The 13056-nt window shown below is 38.8% G+C and overlaps 1 protein-coding gene across 1 annotated transcript in view; it reads right to left on the reverse strand.

Moving 5' to 3' along the window:
* LOC124267568 (5-hydroxytryptamine receptor 4-like) overlaps positions 1–10783 on the reverse strand; it is a 140899-nt gene extending 130116 nt beyond the window's left edge. The window contains exon 1 of the mRNA XM_046702516.1: positions 10687–10783. The gene's annotated coding sequence lies outside the window, so the exon portion shown is untranslated. The remainder of the gene's footprint in view (positions 1–10686) is intronic.
* Positions 10784–13056: the final 2273 nt, after the last annotated feature.

Raw genomic sequence — 13056 nt, forward strand, 5'->3', positions numbered from 1 at the left:
CCAGACAAAGGAATAAACAAACTAGAAGCTCCACGGATTTAGAGTTACACTCGAACACAGAGACACATGTCTCGCATTTAATGGACAAATATTTGTGAAAAGCTTTGTTTGCAGTGCATAATTTGAGCTGAATAGTTGATTGCTGTCTTTTTATGAACACCAATAAAATAAAGTAGGTATGAATCAATAACGATTAGCCTACATAGCTGAACACAATTGGAATAATCACTTTTTTTCATTGCAAATAACTGGTACACTATTGAAAATAAATATACGATGTATTCACCAGACAGATTTTTTTGTTTGAAAACTGTTTGGGAATGTGATGTCATGACCTGGATGAGACGCTATGAAAATTTTGCATAAGGAGTTCGACGATCAATTACTTACAAATGAAACTACACCCATGATATGTATAAACCCCTATGCCCACCATCTTTCCAACCCTCTATCTTACAGATAACTTGATATTTCCCTGTCTGCATGAGCGGTGTGTTACCGAATTCCGTTGCCAAGAGTTTTGTCCCTTTGTCGCGGCAGAATCCAGTGATAATGGTCATTCAAGTGGTTAATGGGTTGCGCGCCGTGACCAACACCCGGTTTCGACTCATACCACGCTCACTAACCTAGACCAGCATTAAACAGAACACCCTCACTCACTCTCAAATGTGTGAGTAATTACTGGGTCACACTCACGTCGCACTCATATTGTGACATGGTCGACGTCATATGTCAGTCCCTAATCAGGCTTTATTTTAAACTTAATCGTTAATGAAAGTATTCATATCAAATTTACTGCTTCATTAACGTGAAGTCGCTATCACCATACGAATTACTGCGACTATATATTCCAGCACAGGAAATTGGCCATAGGGACTATTTTCCACAATACTAATTAACAGTATTTATGAACTCGATACGGCTCCAAATATGAGGGTGAGCGTAAGAAAGTAGTGTTGGGACATAGTGAACCATCAAACCTCTCTAATGAAATAGGCAATAAATTGTGCGTCTCAGCGGGAATGGTCGGATGTGGGCGAGTATTAATTTATATAAAATCGATAATATGATTCTTAGATCTTCCACGGGATTCTGACAATAAATGTACATGAACACCTCATGTCGCCTGCATTATTACAACATTCCTTTAATTAAGATTAAGACTAATATTTTCTGATCGTAATCTGGAGTTACTAGTACTTCATAATATGTTTCCTAAAACACTCGTTACCCTTAGGTCTCTGACTTAGGATATGTCTGATCAGTTTAAAAGGCACTGGGGGTAAATATGGGGTGAAAAATGTACTGTGTCCAATTACATGTGCAAAATTATTTATTTTGTTATTTAAGGGTTACAGTTAGCACAGCCCGGTTACAGTCGCATGTTTTGTATACTTCATGGCAATACTGATTGTCCTGTAACAAGACAGGTAGGTCCACGAGGAGGTGGACAGGCGCGCAGCAAGTCATTTTTTTCACGTAAGTGAGTGAGTTAGAATTTAACGTCACCTCGGCAATATTTCCGCCATATCGTGACGATTTTTCGCGTAAGCCCGATAGGTTGCAAAGCATTATATTTAGATGGTATTGATTGCTTGTCCAACCTTTTTAGCAAAAATCATGTGTTAGCCCGGGCTTTTTCTTGTAATGGTAGCTACGCCCCTGGTGGGGTTTGGTTTTGGGGGAGGGGGGTGGGGGGGAAATATTGTCTGACCTGTAGCTGGATTGACCCCGTGTGCTGTAATCACTAATCTACACCTTCCTGGCACAGACTGACTAAATCTACGTATTCTGTCCTATGGCATTTTCTCCATTCGTCCTGCAACATGTTGGCCAGTTGTGTAAGCCTTTATGTAAACGTTGACGTACACGTCTATCGAGTTCGTCCAACAGATGCAGTATGAGGCCACGCAAGACATTGACGTTCAGATTATGAAGGAGGTCAACGATGCCACGAGACGTGCATGGTGCAGCCTTGTCATGTTGAAAAGACTCCCACTGTCAGTTGTACATCGGAAGAAGGTGACGTTGAAGAATTTGGTCGATGTACCGATTTGTTGTCAGATTCTCAGAACCACCACCAAGTCAGATCTCCGTGTGTAGGGTATGGTTGCCCACACCATCTCACTTCGGCCGACAGATCTGTAGACCTGTCAGTGCAGAACATTGACATGCTGTCGTCCATCTCGGCGTTGATGAAGAGATCGTGATTCATAACTGAACTCGCAGCCAGTTTCCATGGTGCTGTGTTGCTCTATCGAACACATTGCGGCGAAGCAAAAGTCTCAACACAAGGACATATACCGACAGTCTGGGTCAGACGGTTCCTGATGGTTTGGTCCGAGTGAGTGAGTTGGGTTTTACGACGCTTTTAGCAATATTCCAGCAATATCACAGCGGAGGACACCAGAAATGGGCTTCACACATTGTACCCATGTGGTGAATCGAACCCGGATCTTTGGTGTGACGAGCGAACGCTTTAACCACAATGCTACCCCACCGCCCCTGTTTGGTCCGAAACCTTGATCAAAACCAAACATGCAGTAGTTTGTCAATAACGTTTGTTTGTTTGTTGTTGAGATGGTATACCGATCCCATTAGCCATGTATGGTGGTGATCTTGTATAAGTTTGTATTACGTGCCACTGCAGACAAGGCCTCACCAGATTCAATACGTTTATGACGATGTTGCAACTGGTAGCCTTCACCCTCGGCATTTTACCACTTCCACTAAATCGACAAACCTATGACAAAATGCTGAGTGACGTTTGACCTTTTACAGTCATTTTCACTGCACTAGATTGTTACAACTTGCACCAGCATTCTGCTTTTAATTTCCTTTCAATGACATTTTCGAGAAGTCTTAAAAATGTTTTTAAAGCTGCAAAGGTTTAAAACGGTTGCGTTTGTGTGCCACAGCAGTTAATGAACACGAGAATAACGTCGTTCAGTTGAAGATATTGCATTTGTATGAATATTCATGAACTAGGAACATTCAACATTCTCATTTTCTCCTAAGCTAAGTGTTTCTTTTTCTTTGTTTCAGTTTTTGTTCAAGAGTGTATGTGAAGCTAATTTCGTTATTTCGATCACACTATGCTCTGAGCCACGTCTATTTAAAAGAAGCTTATCGCAAATTCTATATTAAATGAGCTTATCACAAAGATCCATCGGTCATATATGATTATAATCGTTAATACGTGTTATTTAGTCTACGTGTATCAAAGCTGCCTTCGGGCCCCAGCTTATTAACACTCCATTATATACCATCTTTTTTGTTTATTTGTTTATCATATCGCAATTGTTAAGCGTTGTGGATCGCAGTGTGTAAATAATGGAGTCTGATCAAGACAATTTCGTCATGGATAATGTAAGCAAGTATCCACGCCGCTTGGGGGCAAGGGCATTTAAGGGCATTTAAGGGCATTTAAGTTCTTTAAATTACTCAAATAAACCTTTTTTGATAAAACGTGGTTTTTATACTCTTTCAATACTAATACTAAGTTTTAATTTATGGTCACGTGAATAGTCTCAGATTTCTCCTAAGTAGGTCAGTAGGGCCTATTTCTTCTTTACTACTTTACAATTTGAAAACTTTAAAAAAAATTCTAATTCTGAAACTGGAAAGTTTACGATGAGCTGACATGTAGACGACACTTCAAAGAATTATGCCCGTTAAATTTAACAACTTCCTTAACCGTTAATCTGAGCGAAAATAATTGCAGAGAAAGCGTTCGCTCGTCATGACGAAGACCTGGGTTCGATTCCCCACAAGCGTACACTGTGTGAAGCCCATTCCTTGTGTGCACCCCCACCATCCCCACCCCACCCCGCCCTTGATATTGCTGGCACATTGCTTAAAGCGACGTAAACACCAACACACTCACTCACTGAGAGGCATATTAAATTTTTCCGAGCAATTTCACTTCTCTGAAAACAAAGAACGTGGACTAAGGATCAAATCGGATTCAAAGGATCAAATCGGATTCAAAGGATCTACTCGACTGCCAGGACTATTGACCCCTGCGACATGCTGGTTGTAAGGGGCGACTAACCTAGAGCCCTGTAACAACTGAACACCTTTCGGTGACAATGAATGAATGACATTGTCATTGGCTTGCACAGATCATGTCTTGTGATATGGAGTCACACACAGCGCCCTTTTAGAGTAATGGAAAGATTTAAGATCAACAATTGAAAGTAATAACTTTCCAAATACAAGCCTTATGAAGTTGTCTGATCCTCAGATCCAAATGATCTAATACTTGTCTTTATCAATACGAGCCATAAATGCATTATTTCGAGTTGTGTCGATATATAAGAAATATCAGCAAATCTATACGGCATTGTAAGAAATATATTTTGATGTTTAAGAATTGCTAAACTCTTAAGATTTTCATGAAGAATAAAGCTAGAAAATGGTGAAAAGAAATGTAGAAAAGGAAATAATGTTTTTGAAAATATATTTCGTATTAGTAAATTAGTTTCTACTGAGCCAGTTTTAGATGAATCAATATGAATTTTGTTGACTATTATTTCAGATGTGTCAAATACTGGCGTAGATTATTGCAGATGGAAACTAATTGCTGCCCACGTGATTTCCACCAAATGTGAAAACATATTACGAAAATGAGAATATGAATTGAATATTTCCATTTCAGAATCTTACAGGATTTCTTTTGGTTTGTTTAGAGCATGATTAATGTGATATTGACGTTTACACTGCTGATTTCAAACAGCTCTGCTTGAATACTAATGGATAAATTGTGAGCTAATCATTCTTGTATGGATGTTCTTCTTACAAATAACTAGTAGAACCCGGAAGTAAATACATGAAGGATTTGTTAAAACTTTCTTTCATCACACACAGTAAATATACAGCAGCTTCATAATAAACTTCTGTAAATAAAATATGACAATACTTCGTCAAGTTATTTTCTAACGATTATCCCTAAAATGTCATTTTTCAATTTCTTGTCATTAAAATTATCATCACAGGAGGCAGTATATAACCCTGGGGAACCTCGCTAGTCGCCTTAAATATTTCAGACTAGACCTTTTTGAACATAAGATTTCATTTCATCATATATATCTTGTAGAGTTTTAAATATATCTTATCATCTTATCAAGAACGGAACAAAGGTTACTTCTATCCGTCTTTGAATCAGGAAGTCTGTGATTTATACGTAAAGGCTTTGTCTAGACGTTCTTCGAGACTTATGACATATTGTTAAAAAATATATCTATTGTTGAGCGTTGTCTTGAAAAAGCTTTCTCATTTCATTAACTGTAATATGCTCAGAAAGGGAATTCGTATTATAATAACCATCCCTTGTCCTTAATCGTGTTCATATACAAGAATTGATTTTAAATCAAGATAACAAGAAGACTGATGATTAAATGAGTATGGATTTGCTTACTTTTAGCAATATTCCAGTAATATCACGGTGTGGGCTTCACGCATTGTACCCATGTGGGGAATCGAACCCGAGTCTTCGTCGTGACGAGCGAACGCCTTAACCACTAGGCTACCCCATCACCCTGAAACTGATGAAGTAGAACTTAATAGACCCATGAAATAAATATAACAATATTACTCTGATCTCTAGAAGTACGTATACACAAATAGTATTATCAGTATGCACATCAATGGTAATATCATTGACAGCCTTTACTTGAATAACAATATGTATTGAAGATCGATGTTCAAATCAGATTAACAGGCACTTGCATAACATATGCATCACCAGGATATACTGCAATGTTGATTTGAATCAAGAGGTTACAGATGAGGCTGATGCTGAGGGTTTAGAAGTCTGTTCATAGAGGTATTATTGCTCTTTGACTGACGGCAGTTTTATCACACCAGGAATGGAAGTTGATACTGAAATCATATCTCATTGCTACGATGTGTTCTTCCCTACGAGTGAGTGAGTGAGTGAGTATTTTACGCCGCTTTTAGCAATATTCCAGCAATATCATGGCGGGGGACACCAGACATGATCTTCACACATTGTAACCGCCGCCATATAGCTGGAATATTGCTGAGTGCGGCGTAAAACTAAACTCACTCACTCACTCACTTCACATATTGTATTCATGTGGGAATCAAACCGGAGCCTTCGTCGTGACCCGTCCCAGCCCTACCCACTCCCATCTTGACAACTGTGGTGTGTGACAAATCGGGTATCAATCACTAACATTGATCCAATTTTGGAAACTTTCAAAAAACATTAATAATTTTACATCTCACTTCGGACTGATGAAACGTTTTTTTATAGTGATGCATAGACACGATAATAAACTCTGCTTAAATAAAATATTTCTTGTGTTTGAGGAAAAGCTTTTGGCGTTGATCTTAAAGAAAGTCTATAAATACTTGTTGAAACAGTTATGATTTTTGTGTGAAAGCTTTTATAGATTAAGTTTAATATTTTTTTATTTCTACATGAAAATGAATTTCTGATATGAGGTACCTTTATGAACTCTTGTGAACATTCTGGGTCTTTAACATGGGCGTTCCCTTCAAACAAACACAGGAAAACTATAAACACTGTTTTATAGATAATTTGTGTCACAAATATCTACTTCGTGAGCAGAAAGCGTTCCTGATTTCAATAATCTCTGTTAATGCCTTCTGATTTCTGGCAAACCATTAATATAATTTTCACCGGCATTCTATTGTTACCCTCGATGGAATTTGTTTCGTTAGAAAAGAGACTGGTCACTCCCCAGTATTGAGGTGCTGTGTTTCTAAAACAATGATTGTTTACATGTGCTGCATAATATCAAATAATATTCGGTCTGACTACAATATGTGGTTTTGTTTGATAAGGATATTTGATATTTAATAGGTCACACATTTCAGCAAGAGGTACGATTATGTGATTTAAATAATTTCTTATTTTGGAAGTGAAAATTAGTTAACTCCACATATAAATAAAACAAACAAAGGCTACATACAGATATAATTGCCTTCAAGTCCGACACGACTTGTTGTTTTACGCCGCACTCAGCAATATTCCAACTTTATGGCGGCGTCTGTAAATAATCGGGTCTGGACCAGACAATCCATTGATTAAAATCATGAGCATCGATCTACGCAATTTTGATTCGATGGTATGAGTCAACCAAGTCAGTGAGCATGTCCACCCAATCCCAATACTTGTCTCTTACGACAAGCATCAATTCTAACCCCAGATACAGTACATGTAAAACACATAAATGTTGTGTAGAGTAGAGTGAGTGAGTTTAGTTTTACACCGCTTTTAGCAATATTCCAGCAATATCACGTCGGAGGACACCAGAAATGGGCTTCACACATTGTACCCATGTGGGGAATCGAACCCGGTTCTTCAGCCTGACGAGCGAACTCTTTAACCACTAGGCTACAATACTGCCCCTGTGTAGAGTAGAGTGAGACTGACAACGATGCTTAAATAATAAACCTGTTCGAGACATTTTGGAAAAATAATATAGGACGTTGAATATTCTTCAGTGAAACTGACTACAATATGTTGTTTTACACGTGCACAGACTTTACCTACATTGGAAAAGATCTATTTCAAATCATTTCCATATTTTGTAAATACCCGTATTAAAATAGTCTCCAGACCAACAGATTACACGGTTATCAAGCAAGTGATGTACTGGGTAGTGTAGGGAGACATATACAGAGTTTGATCTGTATTAGATAATGGGTAACACGACTAAAATGTGTGGATTTTATGTGTATATCTTGTGTAAAGAGTGTTCATGTATTATATCCTCGGATTCCCAGACTTATAAACTCCAAATCAATACACGTGATACTTTCTCAAAAGGATGAACAAGGAGAATATAACTTACATATAGTTTATTTGGATATACTCAGTTCATATCTGTAGCTTGCCTTGATGTCTGATAAAACCCTGATATGGTTATCATCACTGGGGAAAACTAAAATGGAAACAAAAGAGTCATTATCTCAGCTGTTGTAGGGGTAAAACATCATTTCAGAACTGTGACGGGTGTAACATATGTTATATTTGGGATTACACTTTCTTAGTGAGTGAGTGAGTGAGTTTAGTTTTACGCCGCTTTTAGCAATATTCCAGCTATATCACGGCGGGGGACACCAGAAATGGACTTCACATATTGTACCCATGTGGGGAATCGAACCCGGGTCTTCGGCGTGACGAACGAACGCTTTAACCACTACGCTACCCCACCGCCCCCACTTTCTTAGTACTGGTTGTTGTTGCATTAATGTCACAGTATACTAGGTTGTTTTATGAAAATAATTTATTGTAAAACGGTGTTGTATGTATGCCTTCTTTGATTGGCATTCTAGAAGTTGGGTAGATGAAGAATGAGGACTATTTTTATGGATATAGAACTTCTTTATTCTATATAGGCGACGTTTCAACATAGATTCTAATGTCGTTGATTGACACTTGCTTGACAACGACATTAGAATCTATGTCAAAACATCGCCTATATAATAAAGAAGTTCTATATCCATAAAAATAGTCCTCATTCTTCGGTGTTGTATGTAATTGTATTACATTGTCTCTGTTAAGACTCGGTAGAGGGCAATGATATCCTTGTTACTATATTTTGACAGGGAGTCAAAAGAATAATCTTGAAGCTTGGTTAGTCCAGCACAGGACAGGGCCTTCCAGAATGTACTGGAGCAAGAAAATACATGTTTCACATTAAACCAAGACCAGAAGAGTGTAAGGATCACAGGCATCAAGACTCCCAGCCTAGGCCTGTTTGGGAAACTTGATGACTTGCTGCTATTCTTTTGCAGTAATTTATATTGATTTCATTTGTGTTATATTTTTACAATGCAATTGTTTATAGTATAGCATTTCTTTGTTGTTTATTGTTGAATACTGTGAAAATGAAAGGGGGGAAATTGAGGCCAACGGGGAGTAATCTGGGCCTTGAGTGAACCTTTCGGGCCTAGGAAAAGGGAATGACCTGAACTGACGGTGGAAGCAGCTCAAACCAGTTCAAACCAATCCAGAGTGGTTTGTTCTCTGCCTGCTACACCGGTATGATATATACAAATCAAATGATAATTGTAAAAACGTTCTCTTATCTACGTTGCGTACAGGCGAGAAGTGAAAACGAGGCGCAAGAAAGGCAGGAGCAGTTGCTCGAGATTTGTTGTTTCAGATCTATTTTCTATCATTACTTAAAATCATAAAGTTTTTTATCTGTGGAAGGAGGTGTCAGCAATCATTTTTATACCCAAAGAGGTATTTTATCGTATAAATGTCTTTAACACATTTACGGTAGATCAAATGTCGGTCAGCTAGCGATTTAGTGATGTGTCGTAATATATGTCTGGCAATACTTGGATCCATTACGCCAAACGCCGATGAAAGTACCGTCATGATTAATCCAACAATCAATATACATGTATATTTTACCGTTCCTTGATAGTGCTTTATCGGTGAACAAGTATGTTAACAAAAGTTTTTGTCAAGAGTATATGGCAATGGTGTTGTATTTACATGCTTTGCAGGAGAACCATCAGTGTTTTATCTCGATAGTGTCCCACCCACGAGTGTGACGAGTATAAATTATTAACTCACCAGCAATAGCATCGCAATAGTGTTTTAACATTGACAAGGGTAACCTGTTTACTATTTCCCTACACGACATCGTCGAGCAGAACCGGAAAGTCTGGATGCGCTTCAACTGTCCGTGGCTCGAACTCAGTACATCGATAACTGGTTAAACAACAGTTGGCATTGGTGCCGTACTAAGAACGAAGATAATGCAATCAACTGTTCCACTGCTGTTATCCAAAGTACCCCTTGCTTGAAAAGACAAGTTTGTATCAAGTCACAAAATGTTCCCATGTCTACATCAAGGAATAATCAGTGTCACTCTTGTGTATTTCCCCCAGTGAGGACCAGGTGCTGCTATCCTTCCAGATCACAAATACATGCAAAGGTAAGGCAATCAATCCCGTATAAACATGGGAACAGATATTTCAAGTCTAAATCGAAAATTGCTCGGGACGTCAATTTGTTACCGATGCGTCACGTCCTTCGCGTACATGTCAACATTACTGCAATTGTAGAATGCCTCGATAGTAACACTGAGATATATATTGTAACTTGCACTCTCAGGTAGTTCCTTTTATTACAGCATGTCAGCGCCATGTTGGCGAAAGTTGATAGTGATGGCAACCAAAGACGGCTTTGATTAAACCAGGCACAACGGGCATTGCGCTGACGAGTCATAACTGGAGATAGACTTGGGTTCAAACAGCGTTCAGCAGATCCCGACAACCATGGGACAAAACTCACACATAGACAGTTTGGCAGCCAGTTCTTCAAGAAGTGAGGAAATGTTTGTACAGATGTTGTTCGAGTATAAAGCCGAAGTTTTGGAAGACACCCAGAATTGTTTTTGAAGCGTTAAGTTCTCTGACGACGTAACTGTAGGCACATTTCTTTTCCCAAATGTATGGACGTGAATAGATCACAAGCATGCTACAATGCTCCGACCATGTGCGCTTTCTAAAGGAAACATGGAAATAATTTCAACAAACGTTTCTACATACACAATAATCATTTAATTGACTACACAGCAGTCAATGATCACGATAATATAGCGTGCAGTCGCTTGACTGATTCCTTCTAATGCATTCACCCTTTTTCTAGCCCCGAAAAGAACACCTTACCTGAAACCGAAATAGACGACCGTCCAATTAGTAATGACTCAAACATGATGAATTGATGGAGAGGATAGGAATAATATTGCAGCAACATCAGCATTCCCCATCTGGCATCCATGTGTTCCCCTTCTCGCCTCTCCTTATTATACAACTAGGGAATAACGAATGTAGGAAACCTCAAACACGACCCCTCAACTGCTAAGCACGAACTGATAGATTTTTCGTCCCAGAAAATTAACTCATCTCATGTTGCAGATATACCAATGCATCCACAGACGAGCTACGCAACCTATAGTGTGTTGTTTTATGAGATTGACAGCTGTCGTAGGATCGCATAACAATAACTAGTGCATAATGTATCGGTTAGGTTGTCAGATTTTGTCTAAACAATGCAACATTTTAGTCTGCATTGATATATGTGACGTCATAGATTGAGGCGTCGTAATTCCATTGTATGTATAGGTAGGTCATTCACATTGTTTGTACGCAGATACCACCATGTATATTCAGCTCGTTGATTGCCATACACTGTAGATAGGCTGTTTATTCGTTGATTTCCAAACCTATACTGTACATAGCATGCTCACACTAGTTTATCCTGTCATATACTGTACATAGGTTGTTTATAAGTAGAATGTCTACACAAAGACCGTCGAAGGGTATATACTCTGTGTTCCCTGTGCTATCAAACAATTCCACGAAAGATGTAGTCACTGGTCTACGTTTAACTGTTGCATTTTCATTTGAACAAGATATCACAGTGAGTGAGTGAGTATGGGCAATATTCCAGCAATACGCCGCATTGCACCCATGCGGAGAATTTCGACTATTCCATATACCCAGCAATATATCATAGTCATGTCCGGCGGGTGAGGTCGTTGCCAGATTAAATGAGTGAGTGAGTGGGTATGGAGCCGAGACTATTCCATATTCCAGCAATATTGAACCGATATTTAACGTCACATCGGCAATATTTCAGCCATATCGTGACGAGACACCAGAAATAGGCTTCACACATTATACCCATGTGGGGAATCGAACCCGGGTCCACTAGGCTACCCCACCGCCCCCGATTAACCTAAGAATATGGACACACGTGTGCTGACAATAACGTCGATAGTAATATTGTTCTCACTCACTACCAGCGGATCCTGTTACGACGAAGGGAAAAAATTCTTCATATAGGAAAGTCGCTGGCCAGTAGCTATGAAAATTAGAAAATCAACAAAATAATTATATATTCTAATGATCTATGGTGTTTATTATTTTTGAAATTTAAAAACATATCTTTCGCATCGTTTCGTCTGTTGTTCAATTACTTACAGAAATATCTACGTCTAATGCTGTCCTTAATTGTATCAGCACAATACTGTTCCCCAAAGCACAGGCCCTCGTGTCTTTGCGAGGATTAACGAATTTATAAATTATATACAAAAATTTGAGATGACCCCCCGACTCGAAATGCTTCACAGTATAATACATTATGACATAAGGTATTATACTGTGAAGCATTTCGAGCTTTCGCAGCTCAGAGGACGAGAACGAATAATGGCGTTCAAGGGCAACGGATTGATTGCTTATAAATGCATTTCAGATCAACTGTGCCTTCGATTAGCATTTTATGAGATATTCTCATCTGACATTTTAATAATCAATATCACGAGCAGATAAATATAAAACATTATAGATGGAAAAGTAATCCTTTTCACGCGACTCTTTTAAGAATCATTCGTATGGAAAAAACCTTTAAAAGCATCACTGTATTTTTGTTAGTCACCGTGTAAATGTTTGACCTTCGCAAATTCCTCTGTCGATTAAAGCTTTTATTTTCATTTCCTGGTGTTAACGCCATTTGAAAGAAGCCTCGTTGTGGCCAGCCAATAAGCCACTAGATGTCACGTGAAGATGGCGACGTCCTTTCCGCTAAAGTTTCTCGTCAATACGAGCACAAATTGACATTAATTCAGCTGACACTTTTAGGTTATTGTCAAGTATTTTCACCTTGTCGTAGAGTATTTTTCACCCATCAATTGAAGGAGACTGATTTGACATACTGTATGGGCGAAGGAGTCGGATAGAAGAATGCACTTCATGACAGGAAATGCCAACATATATAGGTCTCTCCTAAGTTCGTGCACTTCCGGTTGAGAGTTGCTATATTACTGGTTTATTATCTGACGTGGCCTAGGTGCCAGAAACCTCTGTTATTCGTGGCTCTAGGCTCATAAAAAGAGAACGGTGTTGAAATAGAAAAGAGGTGGGTGTATTGGCACTATTGGTGCATTTAGGAAAGGAAAGGTGATAGAACAAAGAATTCCGCTCTGGCTTAACACCTCTATTGTCTAGGCGTGACAGACAGACGCCGATTTACGCCAA

The sequence above is a fragment of the Haliotis rubra genome, unplaced genomic scaffold (assembly GCF_003918875.1).
Source record: "Haliotis rubra isolate DU_JTF1 unplaced genomic scaffold, ASM391887v1 Scf132, whole genome shotgun sequence".
NCBI lineage: Eukaryota > Metazoa > Mollusca > Gastropoda > Lepetellida > Haliotidae > Haliotis > Haliotis rubra.